Source organism: Panthera onca, chromosome A2 (assembly GCF_046562875.1).
Source record: "Panthera onca isolate mPanOnc1 chromosome A2, mPanOnc1 haplotype 2, whole genome shotgun sequence".
NCBI lineage: Eukaryota > Metazoa > Chordata > Mammalia > Carnivora > Felidae > Panthera > Panthera onca.
In genome coordinates, this window is record NC_138340.1 from 100,036,222 (window position 1) to 100,053,443 (window position 17,222).

The window sequence follows — 17,222 nt, forward strand, 5'->3', positions numbered from 1 at the left end:
AGCAGTAGTTACCTCTGAGGTTAAGGAGTCAGTAAGATAATATATTCACAATGGTTGCCTTGAGCCATAATTAGTTCTCAATAAATGCTAGCTACTTAACCTCTGGTGTGGGGTAGGAAGGAGGCAAGATTTGTTGACGGTGCTAAAAACAAATTTTGTGATTTCATTTTTCTTAATTCTTCTTTCTCTCTTATCTTCTATATCCAATTAGTTGCTAAATTCTGTTGATTTTGTTTCCTATTACCATATCAGAACTCTGACCTATTTGCATTCTCATTCCCTCTAGATGTTTATAGCAGTATCATAAATAATCTTGCCTCATCTCTTTTAATTGTCAGCTTATAAAACACAACTTTGACCATATCATTGCTTTTGTCAGAAATCATCATTGTTTTCCCATTGACCTCTCTTTAACCTAGAGTTTGAAACTCTGCAAAATCTGGCTTGAATATATTTTTCCTTCCATCTCAATACTCTCTACCACGTAGCCTACGATCCAGTCACATTTGACTGAGTGTTGTTCTCTAAATGTGACTTGAAGTTGTTTTGACTTTCACTATTCATTTGGTCTAAATGTTTTCCTTTTGCCATATGGCCAAATCCTAAAATACCTTTTGCAACAGCTTCAGTACTTTCATATCTACTCTTTCTTGATTAATTCTTCAGTATATAGCAAAACTCTATCTTCTAATTTCCTAACACATTCTTTTTTTGGCATTTTTGTTTTGATAATGTTTCAACATTGTAGTATAGTTGTTTATGCACGTTCTTTTGGCACTAGTAGATGGTAAATCCCTTGAGGACAAAAATTCTGTTTTACCTATCTTTGTGTACTTTAAAGCTCCTGGGACAGTGTTTTGCTTATAAAAGATGTTCAGTAAATCTTGTCTTTTTTTTCCCAAAAGAAAATTTGTGTGATTATATTTCAGATGAAGACCAAACATACTAATAGCCATAGTTAGATTAAAAAATTAATCAATTGAATGTGTGTAGCCTTTATAAAGATTAAGAGTTATGCAAAGTCTTTTACCCTGATACGAGAATTCTTAAATTGTATTTCATAAATACACAAGAATTCAGTGTTAAATTTCATAGGGTACTAGGCTTAGTCCAAGCAGTTTAATTCACGTTTTTGTCTAGATATATTGATAAGTCACTAGGCATATGAATGTAGGTACAGTTTATAATTGTGGTGTTGTTGTTGCTGTGTAGCTGTTCCTAAGCTTTTGGTCTTTATAAAATTTATTTATTTATTTATTTATTTATTTATTTTTATTTTATTTTTTATTTTTTTTTAACGTTTATTTATTTTTGAGACAGAGAGAGAGACAGAGCATGAATGGGGGAGGGGCAGAGAGAGAGGGAGACACAGAATCTGAAGCAGGCTCCAGAGCCCGACGAGGGGCTCGAACTCACGGACCGTGAGATCGTGACCTGAGCTGAAGTCGGACGCTTAACCGACTGAGCCACCCAGGCGCCCCTGGTTTTTAAAAAATTTATAACCAACATCTGTGGTTCTTAATTACTCAGGACAAGTTAAAGTAGTTTTATATTCCTGTTTCCTTTTCCATTGAAGATAGTTTTTAAAGTGCCTAAAGTGTTCCTCCTAAAGTGTGAGGAACAAATATTTAAGGAATTTAAGATCATGAACTGCAAGAGACCTAGGATAGCCATAATTGCTAAGAATCTTGGAAACAAAAAAGAGGTTGTCCATCATGCGGTTTCCTTAAGCTGCAGTCAACACCATCTTCTCTCAGGAAGAAGAGAGGAGCTAAGAGCAACTGTGCATAATCATTTTCACTAAATTCTTCTAAGAATATGTATCTTGTTTATAACTGGATTCTAATATTGGGAAACAAATCCTCTACCGAGACACTGGAATTTTCCAGTATCAGAAGAGATACTGGTATTTTTTGTGAAGTGTAATTTCAGAAGTTTCCACATGATGGCAGAAGATCCTTATATCTGGAAAGGCTGTTGAATGAATTTCAGAAAAGTTTGTTTCAATTTTATCAGAAATAGGGGCGCCTGGGTGGCTCAGTCAGTTAAGCATCCGACTTGGGCTCAGGTCATGATCTCATGGCTCCTGAGTTCAAGCCCCGTGTCGGTGTGTTGGGGCCGTGTCGGTGTGTTGGGCCGTGTCGGGTTCTGTGCTGACAGCTCAGAGCCGGGAGCCTGCTTCGGATTCTGTGTCTCCCTCTCTCTCTGCCCCTGCCCTGCTCACACACTGTCTCTGTCTCTCAAAAAGTGAATAAACGTTAAAAAAATATATATTAAAAAAACTAAAAAAAAAAAATTTTATCTGAAATAGTGTTTTGTCTTTTCATGTTGCAGCTAGTAGTTTTCCTGTTTGTATTGTCTCATATAAATATGTATATCTATATCAAATGTTCTTGCCATTTAAAGTATTTTAAATGGTTTCACTAATTTTAAAGTAGAAATTTTTTTCTATTTTCTTGTATACAGGTTTAATCCATTTTTGAAGGTTTCATGGGTTTCCCTTGAATAGTGTTTAAAATAATTGTTTTGGTAAGTGTATTTTTTCTTGATTAATCAGTTTAGGGGAAATTTAGTTTGGTTGTTTACTATTTATAAATGTATCAAACCCAGTATGTGGACTTTTATTTGACTTTATTTTAGAAATTAAGGAATTGATGCAACATACATTCTTTTATGTTAACTTGCTTAGAATTTTGAATGGCTGTCTCAGGCTTCCTGCTCTGTTTACTGTTTTCGCTATCATTGTCAGATCTTCTGTGAAAGTGCCCTTGTCTTAATTTAAGAAATTCATTTCATTCTATAAATATTAATGCTTGTCATGTTTCATATACCACTGTAGACACTGATAATTCATAATCATAAAAAATTTCACCAGGTATAATCTTTGTTTTCTAGAGTTGACAATCTTTCAAGGCAGATAGCTACCAAAATACATTATTGTTTTTGAGTTAATATTTGTGATTCTTACTAAAACAGTATACTTTTAATAAAAATTTAAAGACCATGCAATTTTTACATAGGTACAGCAGATTAATTGTAAAATTATGAATTATTCAAATGATGACCTGAAAAAGATAAAAGTAAAAATTTGGAAATTTTGTGGAAATTTTGTTTTGAACATTAGATGATTATCTAGTTTGAAAAAAGGGAATGGCATGGCATTTTTTACCTGTGGCTAGAAACATTATGGCCTTTTTCAATGTGCAAGTGTTTTTTTTGTATTGTATAATTTGTCAGAAGTGGGACACCTGGGTGTAAAGCATTAAAGTAAAATTGTACAACACACATACACATATATAAAAGGTATATTTATTGACCTACAAATTTGGCTTTTATTGATAGACCTATACAATAGTTCTTTATGAAAACTTTCCAAAAATAAATTTTCAAAATATAAAAATTATATGTATCTGTTTACTTTAAGGCACCTCCCCCCCGTATAGTGATTATATGAACAATACAAAAAGAACATAAATAGGATAATAACTCGTGGGATATAGTAATATCCTTTCTTTTTAGCTGTTTCTGTCTATAATACTGTGTCACTTTTTTCCTGAAGAACACAACTTTGGCAATATTGTTTTGTTATTTAAAATTTTTCCTTAAAATTGCCTGCAAGCCTTTTCAAAGTTATATTTTATCATTAACAGCTTTGAATTGTTGACTTCTTTGAGAAAAACATCTTTCTGTAGGTACTGAGATATCAAAGGAGCTAAAGGTAATTCTGCTCAATGGAGGATTTCTCAAATTAACCTTTTTTTTTTTGTACTTTAAGGTATCACTATTTAAGCCCAAATATTTTAACAGGTACTATCTTTTAATCTCCATTTAGAGTAACTTTCTTTGACAAATATTTTTACAAGACAGACCTTGTCAGATAAGTTGTCTTTATGATTATTTTGAATGTTTTGCCAAATTTAGATGCTCGAAAATCATAGGCCTTTTCAATTTTTATCCATTTTAGTGTGAGTATAAATATATCCATTTATAAATAGCTCCTTTAAAAGATGGCTGTCAAAAGTTGTAATAGATATGTAATGATGGAATTTCAGAATTAAATCTTATATGCTGTTTGTGCTTTTAAAATTTAGTGTTTCTTTTAGTAGCAACAAATTTCAGTCTTCTTGTTTATAAACTTTGTTTTTTAAAAATGCCATTTGGGGGCGCCTGGGTGGCTTAGTCGGTTAAGCATCCGACTTCGGCTCAGGTCATGATCTCATGGTCTGTGAGTTCGAGCCCTGCGTCAGGCTTTGTGCTGACAGCTCAGAGCCTGGAGCCTGTTTCAGATTCTGTGTCTCCCTCTCTCTCTGCCCCTCCCCTGTTCACGCTCTGTCTCTCTCTGTCTCAAAAATAAATAAACGTTAAAAAATAAAAATAAAAAAAAATGCCATTTGTTGTAAGTTAAAAGCTTAAACTTTTTGCTTCTTTGTCTCATAAAGAATTCCTACTGATTTGAACAAAATGCAACCAGAACTTAAAAACTTGTTTACAAAAATGTTCAATATTATTGTAGAACTCTTAGGTTGATGTACAAGTTAGTTTTTTTAAAGCTCCAATATTTTTTAAATTTTTAATGTTTATTTCTGAGAGAGACAGAGTGTGAGCAGGGGAGGGGCAGAGAGAGAGGGAGACAGAATCCAAAGCACACTCCAGGCTCTGAGTTGTCAGCACAGAGCCCGACGCGGGGCTCAAACTCAGGGACCCCGAGATCATGACCGAGCTGAAGTCGGACGCTTAACCGACTGTGCCACCCAGGCACGCCTTTACATCTGTAGATAATAGGCAGCACAAACAGAAAGTTGATACAACTGTGCTGAAGCATTGCATTCAGTGTCAGCCTTGTTACAGAATTTTGTGGATTACTTTACTGTGAAACTACAGATTTGTAAGAAGTGTTAGTTTTAACAACAGGTACTGTTCTGATTAGAATATCACAGTTTGGGCACAGTTATAAATTACATACGCACCACAACTAATTACAAATACCGTACATTCCTTCTCTGAGAGTCTCTGAATTTAATAATCTCTGTTTCTTTGGCACTACACCAAAACATATTTGTATTATCACTGTAAAAATGATGTTGAGCTTTTTAACAGAATTTGAATAGCACTGACAATAATGTCAGATATTTTACCTCCAAGAGAGTGAATTTCGGTCTACTCTGGACCAGGAAGTTATGAATCTGGAGCGTTTGTGTCTGAGTGCACTTGCTTATCAGTCAGGCCTTGCATGCCGTCTTCAAAAAGAATATGTTACTTATACTGCATCAGGAAAGGGTTAGGCAAGAGTTGTGAATTATTAATAGTCGTCTTCCAGATTTAACCACTTAAACTGAGAGCTTGTCTTTGTTGCATCTCTGTCACTACTAGACTCGACTGGCTGACGTTGGAAGTACAAAATGGAGGTATGCCAATAACACCCCAGCTGTCTTAATGCAACTGCTAATATTTTGGTAAAAAGTGACAAAATTCAGGACACATTTTAAACTGGATGAAATGTGAGAACAGTGGTAATAAACCAGGATGATCCTCTAACCAACCAGAATGTGTGGTTGTTATACTTTTATCCACTTAAAGTTTATCAGGTGATAGTTTTGGTAGGGAAGTGGTATACTGTAGTTTTATGAATAAAGTACTGAATTTAGTCAAGATTTTTTAGTTTTGGACTCTGTCCACTGATTTGCTATATCACCTTTGTTATGTTTCATAGTTTATTCTTTACTTTCTCCGTCTTCCAAATAAAAAGACTATTTGCTTTAGACCCATTTTGCTAGAAAGTACAAATTAGACCTGGCAAGATATTTGGATCTTATAGAAATAAATCTAAACCTAAAAGAATTATTGGCCACATAACGTGAAAAGTTAAGGCTGCCAACAGCACTCCTAAGAAATACCAATGAAAATGTTCCACTAAGCTTAAGTAACAGCTTAGATCCAGACCTTGCTGGAGGGGGCACAGCTATAACTCACTGGATGACAGAGAAGTTGCCGTGGTGCCGTGCTGGCAGACCTTGCTAGAAATCTGTCATTTGGAACTTGCCGGAAATTAGCACCCAAGCTGTATACAGGGAGATGCCTCACCGAAGAGGGGAGCTGTTGGCTACTGGTGGTTTGGCCACCAGGCACTGTGTGAGCTGAGAGTTCTGGAGGCGCCCTGCTAGATCAAGCGCCAGGAGGCAGAGCCCTTTACCCAGGCAGTGTCTCCCCTGTGCCCTCTACTGACAAAGTGTAGCACTGCGCCAGCAGCCAGAAGGAAAGTATTTAAAGGGCCCAGGTCCATTTCACAAAGTAGGCTTTTGGTGAATTTGGAGCAGAGCGGCTATAAATTAATAATTGGCACAAAACCAAACAGCTTTCTCATTTTGCTCTGCTCTAGTAAATTACATTTTCCATTCATCATGAAATTTGTAATAGCTTCTTCCAGTTCTTCTGGCTTTTGGATCTATTCAATTCTGTATAATTCTGCATTAATACGTCTTTCTTTTAAATTTAAAGTTGTCCATACTAGAGTTTTAAGCTGAAACAAATGTAATTATATATAATTTTTAAAAGAGGTATTTTGACTTAATTACCAATCGATAGTTATACTGTAAGTCATGCTGTCTTGCATCAAGTATTCTAATGTGCATGGCATTAGAGATAACTTGAACTGAATCGGTCTGTGGACACTAACTAGATTAGCTGTGTGCCTGTGTGTAGTGCTACAAGTAATGCTTGCACTTTCCTCCCCTAGTACAACACAGTAATATCTTACACAATGCAGTTGTTAAAGTAAAATGTTTCCTATCAAAACAAGAAGTTTGTGTTTACTGGGAAAATATTTTATGCTGGTTCAGGTTTTTTTTTTTTTAACTTTATTTTGAATTCGTTATAGATTTATAAGAAGTTGCAAAGATACGTGGGGGGGGGGGGGGTGTTAAGCTACCTTTGCCCAGTGTTAACATTTGTGTAACTGTAGTACATTATCAGATCTAATTGACATTGTTTATACCCCAGATGGTTTATTTTTATTTCTGCAGTTATAAATGCACTTGTGGCTGTGTATGTTGATCTATGCAATTTTATATGGGAAGTTTGTGTAAGCACCACCACAATGATGATACAGATCTGTACTATCATCACAAGGCTTGGGCCACCCCTTTGTAGCCACACTCGCCCCATCCCTTCCCCATCCCTAATCCCTGGGGACTAATCTCTTCTCCACCTGTGTAATTTTGCTATTCAGGAACGTCGTATAAATAATCATAAAGTGTGGAACTTTTTGAGATTTGCTTTTTCACATAGCATAATTCCCTTGAGGTTCATCCAAATTGCTTTGTGTATCAATAGTTTGTTCTTTTTAATTGCTGAGTAGTATTCTGTGGTACACATGGTTCCACAGATGGCTTAACCATTGTGAAACCATTGTCCATTGAAGGACATTTGCATAATTTGCATTTCTTGGCTATTACGAATAAAACTGTTGTGAACGTTTGCATATAAGCTCCTGTATGAAAATGTTGTAATTTTTCTGGGAGGAATCCCCAAGAGAGCAGTTGCTGGACTTACAGTGCAAACCCATTCGAAAGGAATTGTCAAACTATATTCCAGAGTGACTGTACCATTTTATATACCTACCTGTAATGTATAATTGGCTAGTTTGTGTGTGTGGCCATTTTGATAGTTGTGTAGTGATCTCTCATTGTGTTTTAATTTGCATTTTTCTAGTGACTTACGATGGTGAACATCTTTTCAAGGGCTTATTTGCCACCTGTATATTGTCCTTGAAATGTCTGTGCATGCCTTTTGCCCATTTTCTAATTGGATTTCTTTTGTGTTATGTTTTGAGAATTCTTTATATGTATTCTAGATACCAGTCTTTTGTCAGATATGTGGTTTGCAAAAATTTCCTCTAGTCTGTAATTTGTTGTTCATTCTTGTAACAGTCTTTTTCAGAGCAGAGATTGTTTTTTGTTTTTTAATTTTTTATAACATTTATTTTTGAGAGAGAGAGAGAGAGAGACAGTATGCGTGCATGTGAGTTAGGGAGGGGAGGAGAGAGGGAGACAAACGATCTGAAGCAGGCCCTGGAGCTGTAAGCACAGAGCCAGATGTGGGGCTCAAACTCACAAACCTGTGAGATCATGACCTCAGCCGAAGTCAAGAGTTGGCTGCTTAACTAACTGAGCCATCCAGGTGCCCCCAGAGCAGAGGTTTTAAATTTTGAAGTCTAGTTTATCATTTTTTCCTTTTATGGACTGTATTTTTCGAGTCAAGTCAAAAAGTCTTCACCTACTCCTAGGTCCTGAAGATTTGCTCCTATGTTTGTTTGTTTGTTTGTTTGTTTGTTTGTTTTCTGGAAGTTTTATAGTTATGTTTAACATTTAAGCCAGTGATCCATCTTGAGTTATACATGCACTGCAAAGTTTAGCTCAGGGTTCATATTTTTTTTGGCCTGTGGATGTCCAATTGCTTCAGCACCATTTGTTGAAAAGACTATTTCTCTTCCATTGAATTGCTTTTGCACCTTGTTAAAAAATCATTTAGGCATGTTTGGGTGAGTCTGTTCCTTGGTTTTCTAATTGGTTCCTTGGTTCCTTGGTTCCTTGGTTCCTCTGGTTCTCTAATTTGTTCCATTGATCTGTATGGCTGTCCCTCCATCACACTGTCTTGTTTGCTGTAGCGATATAGTAAGTCCTAACACCAAGAAGGGTGACTCCTCCCATTTTATTTTTCTTTTCCAAAATTGTTTTAACTATTCTAAGACCCTTTTTTCCATATATACATTTTAGGATAAGCTTGTCTATGCCTACAAAAAGCATTTCTGGGATTTTGATAGGAATTGTGTTAAACTTGGAGAATTGATCTCTTTACTATGTTGAACTGCTTCAGTCTTAAATGAAATAAAATTAAGAATTCAGGTTCTCAGTAGTCCTATTTCAAGCGTTCAATACTCCTGTTGGCTTATGGCTATACTCTTGGACAACATAGCTCTAGACTTCTGTACATGCTCGTCCCTCTTTCTGGGACAACTTCCTCCTATTTAGCTGACCACCTTCTTATCCCTTGAGTGTCAGCTTAGATGGCACCTTGTTCCAGGCACATTCTCTGCCTCATGTCTCATTTCGCAGCCCAAGTGCTCCCATTGAACTCTGTATTCATTTCTATTTTTGGCAGGTGTTTTCTTACTGTTTTTTATTATTACATTGTGTGCTAATTACCTTTTCACTTGTCTGTTTGATCACTAAATTATAAGCTGCTTTGAATCAAATTGTATGATTATCCTTGTATCTCTAGCACCTGATGTTTAATGTGTACTCAATAAATAATTGGTGATGGATTAACCGTTGTATCACATCTAATTAATCTACTCATAATTTTCTAGAATTGTGGTTTTTATGCTTTTGGGGCAGAGATTTATATATACTTACTGTTTTATAAATTCTGAGTATGTCTTACCATTAGCTAACATTTAAATCACAATATGCATTTAAGGCAAAGTGTTCATCATTAACAGTAGTGAGTGTAAATTTGTATTTCAAGTAGTCTTGTTGCTTTTGAAAATTTTGGGCTGAGTTTTTTAGACTTGATTATATTGCCATTTTTCAAAATGTATGGCGTATTTGTCACACCCAAAGAACCAGTATTGTTACACTGTTACTAACAAAGTTCATCCTGTATTCATATTTGCCTAATTTTTACCTAATGACCTTTTTCTGTTTCAAGATTCCACCTAGGAGACCACATTGCATTTAGTTGTCATGTTTCCTTAGCCTCTTCTAGGCTAGGAAAGTTTCTCCGATTTTCTCAGTTTTTGATGACCTTAACAGTTTTGAGGGGTGCAAGTTGCATATTTTGTAGAATGTCTTCCAACTTGGACTTGTCTAATGTTTTCCTCATGAATAAACTGGGGTTATCAGTTTTGGGGAGGAAGACCACAGAAGCAAATTCGATTCTCATCACATACCAAGGGTACATTTTTACCATAATTTTTACTTCATTAATCTGGTCGAGATGTACTATTTGCATGATGTACTGGCATGATTACAGCACGGCAATCCCCCAGGGTAAGGCAAGAAGATAGAATTTCTATAAGGTTCTCATTGAAAAAATAAGGGACATTTTGTTCTGTTGGTATTTAAATTACAGGTCGTCACTGGCATCCTCCTAACTGTGTGACAGGATCTTGTAGGATTCACTCAGTAAATGAGGTTAGTTCTCCAGTACTTCCCTGTAACCTCTACATCTGCTGCTGGTGTATGGTGTTTGGAGTATATGTTTGGTATATGGTATAGCAGGAGGAAAAGTGTCTCTTCTCTGTTATTTTCTTTGCTGGTGCGTGTGTTATTAATACTGTGTTCAACCAGAAGATTCTTTATAGGCATCTTTTAAAGCCACCTGTCCATTTTATGGATGAGTTTAATTAAACTTGATAATATAAATGGAAAACCTATTTAATTGGCTTACCAAGCTAACACATCCAAATAGCAAATAAGATATTTTCCAAATAAGGAAAAGAAATTCATGATAGTTTTAAATATGGCATATGGCAACATGCTCAAGGAAGTTAGTATTTTATGTGTATATGATATTTTTTGAGATGCAGTTTCTGAAATTTTTTCTGTGTATTTTTGGAGCATTTTATAAAACTATTGTTAATTTTTTTGTTAAAAATATGAATTCAAGATGAATACAGGTTTGGGGCTTTGGTCATTCCAGGTAAACCGTGCACAATTGCATGTTTTTCATTTGTTTCTTTGCCGTCCACAGCTTCAAGTGATTCTCTTATTATTCACAGCTATTCTTTGTCATATATTTCTCATCTGAAGCATTATTCAGAAGAATAATTGCATTGATTTGAATACAATTTGAATAGATTTGTATTGACTCTATTACTTTTCATTTTTAGCTTGAAAGTAGTTCGTAGTTGTTATTTTCAGTTCTTGGTCCCAGATGTTAATGCTAAAATTCTCTGAATGTGATGAAACTCACCTTATAAGATAGATGTATTCTAGCAAAGTTAAATTTGAGTGTATGTAATTCCATTTACATAACAATATGTTTTATGTAATTTAAGATATGGTGGGGGGGTAGCTGCCATGCGCTTACAGAAGAATACGCCTATATACACATAGGAAAGCAGCCTGTTTTTACGTTTTTCTTGTTAATGTTTTTGTTAGTAATTCAGCAATATAAAGAAAATATATTTGTTGAGAGCCAAAGTGAACAGAACATAGTATAAAAAGTCACTCACTTTTCTTTAAGCAAATTCTTCACTTTACAGCAAAATAACACACATGTCTTCTGGGTTCCTTAGATTCTAGGTCTGTATTATTCATATAATTAATGCCAATTTCTGTAACAAATAATCCCAAAGTCTCAGTGGCTTACGATAAAAATTTATGTCTTGCTCTTGAAAAGTGTGTGTGGATGTACCTGTTCAGGCAGCCCTCCCCCAGGGCTCTCCTCTAAGCAGTGGCACAGAATCTAAACTTCTTCAACATTTTAGATATATGGCCCTGCATGTGACCTTTTAAATTCCCAGAAATATGTGGGTGCTTTTTAAAACCTTTACTTTGCAAAGCATCTCATTCATTAGCCTTTATTCCAGGTTTTTTGGTTAGTCTGTTGTTTGTTTTAACTGTTATCTCTTGCCCCAGGCATCAATAACCTGCCTTACAGGTTTTTGACAAATGTCCCTGGGTGGTCCCCTAGCACTGGGGGCGTTCTGAGAGGAGGAATTAAAGCAAGGCCTTTGAGCTGCTCCTGTAAGGAGTCACCAAACAGATCTCAACAACAACAAAAAATCCCAATTGTTTCAGAATAAGGTCTGTTCTGTTCCCTCTGATACTGGATACCTGTATTGGGAACATGAACTTTTGTCCTCAACCACTGCCCAGTTGGAGAACATGGGACAGGGCCAGAATGAGTTAAGATACCACAGAGCTCTCTGACCAAGATTTGACTGTTTTTCTTGGCTAACCATTTACTTGATTGCTACAAGCTTTCCATTAATTTCCAGAGTTCTGAAAAAGTTGGTTTTGACCATTTTTGCTAGGAAATTGATTGCTTTTGTGGGGGGATGAACTGTTGGAGTTTCCTACTCTGCCATGTTTGGTGAGATCTCTTTGTATGATTTATAATGTTTGTGAATGGTTCGATTCTGAGGACGTTGGGAAAGACAAGGACATGTTACCCACTGAATGCTGATGGAAAAGTATCAAATGGAGATGAGCTCTAGGCAGTTGTAAATACAGGATTATAGTGAAAGGCAGAGGTGTCAAGGTTTGAGATTAGATTTTGGATTTGGTAATGTTGAACCTCTGGAATTCAGAAGTGAATTTGTAGAAAAAATAGCCAAGGGCTGCTGAGGCTTTTGTTTTGGAGAACTGTACACAGTCATTTTATAAAAGGAAACCTGTGTAACTGGTATAGTAGAACTTTTATTTGAATGGGAAAATTATTTTTGGAATTTGGTATAAACTAACACCGTTTGTCATCTTTATTATTTATTTTTGAAATTTATTTATTTATTGAAATACCATTTATTCATTATCCTATTAGTTTCAGGTTTAACATCCCAATGATTCAATATGTTTATACATTATGAAATCCCCACAATAAGTATAGTTACCATCTGTAACCACACATAGTTATTACAATATTATTGACTGTATTTCCTATGCTTTACATTACATCCCCATGACTTATTTATTTTATAACTGGAAGTTTATCTCTTTAAGCCCCTTCAACTGATTTAACCCTCCCAACCTCTCCCTGCTCTGGTAACCAATAGTTTGTCTCCTGGATCTTGGAGTATGTTTCTATTTTGTTTGGTTGGGTTTTTTTTAGATTCCACATCAAAGTGAAATCATATAACGTGTTTTTGTCTGACTTATTTCACTTAGCATGGTACTCTCTAGGTGGATTCATGTTGTCATAAATGGCAGGATTTCATTATTTTTTAATGGCTGAGTAATATTTCCTTATCATCCCCCCTCCCCCCACTTCTTTATCCATTTGTCTGTCATTGGACACTTAAGCTGCTTCCACCTCTTGGCTACTGTAAACAATGCTGCAGTGAATGTAGGGCCTTTGTCATCTCTTAAAAGAATAACTAGAGTGTGGTCTCCAGTTAATAATTAGCTGCTGTTGGTTGGGATTGGAAGAAGGAATGATTACAATAGCAGTGTTTCTCTGCTTAGTTTTTAATCAGAGGATCACTAATTTGTACTAAATAAGAAAGACCTAAATAGTGCCTTTATTTTTGTTACCTTTTTTTCACTTTGCCAAATCCCTTCTTCCTTCCAAAATTCAGGTAGCTTATTTCTAGTTACTATTGATACAAGGGCTTTTAAATCTCTGCTGAATCTACTTTGAACAACCAATTTAACAAATACTTTCTACCATCCTGTCTTTCAAGTAATCAAACTGATCTTACCCTGTTTTTTTCTTCTCCCTCCCCTTTTCTCATATTTAACACTGTTACAAGCCTGCAGGCATTTAAGAAAAGGCAATGAGACGAAATCTGTCAAAAATTCCAATATACTTTGCCAATTTCCAGGGTGGAATAAATACCAGAGGTTTTAATTATTTGGAGCTGCCAAAAAAAAAACCCATTAAATTTCAAAAGTGTAGTTCATAAGTATAATATTGATTGAATCATAGCCTCTTGGGAATTTCAAAATAATTTCTCTCTAGTGACTTGTAGGTTATTTGTCTTTTAAAAATCAATCCATAATTAGACTGGAAAGGAAAGAATGTATCATGAAAGTTTTAATTGCTCCCTTAGTGTATTTTACCAAAGTAGTAACATTTTTTTTTTTTTTTTAATTGGGAAAGGAGGACAGTATACTATAGACTGTGTTATTGAAAGTAGAAACATCGGGGCGCCTGGGTGGCTCAGTCGGTTAAGCGGCCAACTTCAGCTCAGGTCATGATCTCGCGGTCTGTGAGTTCAAGCCCCGTGTTGGGCTCTGTGCTGACAGTTCAGAGCCTGGAGCCTGTTTCAGATTCTGTGTCTTCCTCTCTCTGGCCCTCCCCCGTTCATGCTCTGTCTCTCTCTGTCTCAAAAATAAATAAACGTTAAAAAAAAAAATTAAAAAAAAAGAAAGTAGAAACATCAAAAGCATTTTCCCTAGCATAATGGTTTAGATAACAATTTGTGTATCTACCATTGAAATGTAGAGATTTTTAGGAGATCTGTTTAGGGTTGAATGTGCAATTTTGTGAAAATGTATTCTTTAAAATATTCTTGTTCTATCATTGTATGAATTTAGCGTAAAAACTTATTTTTGTACATTGGAGATTATGTACACGCTTTGGAAGCTGGTCTCATTATAAGGCCAGGGCCTAGCTCTGTGAAATGAGGAAACTTGTTAAGAGAGATAGGAGCATAAATCCCATGGAGTGCAGCATCTCCATTTCTTTGCATTTTCTGACTGTTTGAATATGACCTTACCAGACTGGGAATCGAGAAAGGTGAGAAGTAGAGCATGCTGGCCGAGTTCCCCTTTACTCAGTAGGCAGTGTGGGAGAAGGGTCCAACGTACTCAGTCACTGTCTCATTCCTGGAAACCTGCAGTGATTAAGGTTCTTAGTAACTGCAGTGTCTGATACCCGCTTGTTTAAAACTATAGTCAGGCAGGTCACAGTGTTTTTGGAAAAATTGTCTAAAGTCCAGTTCAGCTGAGTGGAGTATACATCAAATTTAACCATGTGTGACTTGTATTATCTTCATTATTTTATCTCTTCACTCTTATGACTGTTAAGACTATTTGTTATGGGAATTAATAATTTTTTTCATTTTATTGATTTTGTGGTTGTATTTAAGAGCCTTTTAAAAATTGACTCCTATTTCTGTTTGAGGAGTTATTTTATTTAAAAAGAGTGGGTAAGATTGTATTTGAAATGATAAATTTGTTTTGTAAAAGAGAATTATTTTTCTTAAGGTGATTCTACTATAGTATGGTGTAACATTGAGAAATAAACCAGAGTTTACAGTTGGACTTACTACAATAGGTATAATATATAAGAGAAATATGCCAGAGCTTAGAGTTGGACATACTATGTAGCCAGATGCATTATAAGTGATCAGAAATTATATCTTCATAGTTTGCATTTTGAGTCATTTTAGGGATTGGCCATCATAGAAATGTGTCTAAGTTTTCTTTATTTTGATTAAAGTCTAGAATTCTTACTTAAGGTGAAATTATTTGCCATATGTAACACAATATGGATCTCTTGTCTCTGGTAAATACAGGATTAACATGTTTAGGTAGATGAAATTTCCCAGAAACTTTACTTTGCTAACTATGTGATATGTATAAAACTGTTATTTTTTTTTTTTTTTTGCATAATATTTTCTTAAGTTAATCAATTGTAGGTCTGTTATTTTCATCCTGAGATCAAATTGAATACAGTAAATTTCCATTTTAATATAATGAATAAAGGTTTTATTGAGGAAAGTAACCCTCCTCCAGGCTCATACAACCTGCATATATTATTTGTGTTTATTTAAAAGTGCTTGAAGTTTAAGATATACCAAAGTAGAATAAAATAACAAAAAATCTTGCTAAGACTCTGACCTTTATAGTCACTTTAATTTTAATACTGATTAATTTTTACAGAAACTAAAACTAGCTACAAATTATGATTGCTTCCTTTGAAATTTACTTTGGTACTAAGCTAAGCTCCATTTAACCATATTACTTTGTTCTCTAACAGACATTCAGTTGATTTCAGTTTTGTTCTAGGGTCCATGTTAGCTTTTCATCATTAGAATCACAATAACAATTGCGATTTATATATTGCTATGAAGAATTGAACACACTATATAACATTACAAAATACTAGTACTTTTATTTGAATCCTTTATTAAATCTTAAGCTGTCTTCCTGGCTACTAAAAATTGTTCAAAATTTAATTTAAAAATAGTCCTTAGAAGCTTTGTTTGGTTTATTAGCATTTATGGACATGTGCTATAGAACACATTCTGTGGTTTTGATTAAGAATTAAGAGAGGATGAGTCAAAGTGGTAAAAAGTGTGATATTGTAAAGTACCTTTTTTTTTAAAGTTACTTATTTTGAGAGGGAGGAAGGGAGAGAGAGAGGGAGAGCATGAGTGGGGAAGGGGCAGAGATGGAGAGAGAGAATCCCAAGCCAGCTCCATGCTGTCAGCGCAGAGCCCCACTGGGGCTTGATATTATCAACTGTGAGATCATGACCTGAGCCAAAGTCAAGAGTCAGATGTTCAGCTGACTGAGCCACCCAATACATCTTTCTTTTTTTAATGTTATAGTATTTATTTTGTTGTAATTTATAGTTAAGAAAGAGACTTTTATTTGGTGAAAAGGTCTTCAGGGCATCTCTTCCATACTATTTCCTTTCATTAACACTTAAAACATTTCAAATTTGTTATTAAACATCTATCATATCAGCTTCTGGATATTAGAGGGCCAAATAAAAAGCAGTGTTTATGATAATTGTTCCCTATTCCCTGGATGTTTATGTTAAGTAGAACCAATTTTTTGCATGGGCTGTGTGTGTGTGTGTGTGTGTGTGTATACATATATATATACATATATGTGTGTATATACATATATATGTATATATGTATATATTTGTATGGAAATTGATATATATGTATATATTTGTATGGAAATTGATAGGATGAAGACTTTGTTAAGGAAGGAGTCAGGAAAAGAGAATGTTAAACCATTAATAGTAGTGGTTCTCAAACTTCAGGGTACATAAGAATCATCTGGAGGGCTTCTTAAAACACAGATTGTTGGATCCTACTTGAAGTTTCTAATTCTGTAGATCTAGGATGAGACTAGAAATTTACATATTTAACAAGTTTCAGATGATGCTAATGCTGACTCTTTCTGTTTTAGAGATTTAAGACAAATGAGGCTGACCGAAAAATCAGAAGAAAGACTTCGCTTTAGGAAATGAAGGCAGGTTGGAAATCTAAGAAGCAATTAGGGTATAGGGTCATGGAAAAACTGGATCTAGTTAAGCAACACCTACATCACCTGCCAAAAGAACATAATCATCATTCTTTTTATTTTTTCAAAGCTGTAAGTTTACACAGTTTCAAAATTCAAGTAGCACCAAAACATTTATAATAAAAACATTACTGCCCTATCCCATTTCTCCCCATTCTTGCTTTTTTTTTTGCTTCCTACAGGTGATTTTTTTTTTTTTTTTTTTGGAGGGGGAGGGTAGGGGCAGAGAAAGAG

At 35.1% G+C, this 17,222-nt stretch overlaps 1 protein-coding gene and 1 long non-coding RNA gene across 2 annotated transcripts in view; both read left to right on the plus strand.

Moving 5' to 3' along the window:
* Window positions 1–17,222, plus strand: part of SDHAF3 (succinate dehydrogenase complex assembly factor 3) — a 64,787-nt gene that overhangs the window by 14,484 nt on the left and 33,081 nt on the right. The gene's annotated exons all lie outside the window — the stretch shown is intronic.
* LOC132679206 (uncharacterized) lies at window positions 5,312–17,153 on the plus strand. Its single transcript, XR_009610010.2, has 3 exons — window positions 5,312–5,405; window positions 10,129–10,190; window positions 16,875–17,153. It is a non-coding gene; the product is annotated as an uncharacterized LOC132679206 (long non-coding RNA).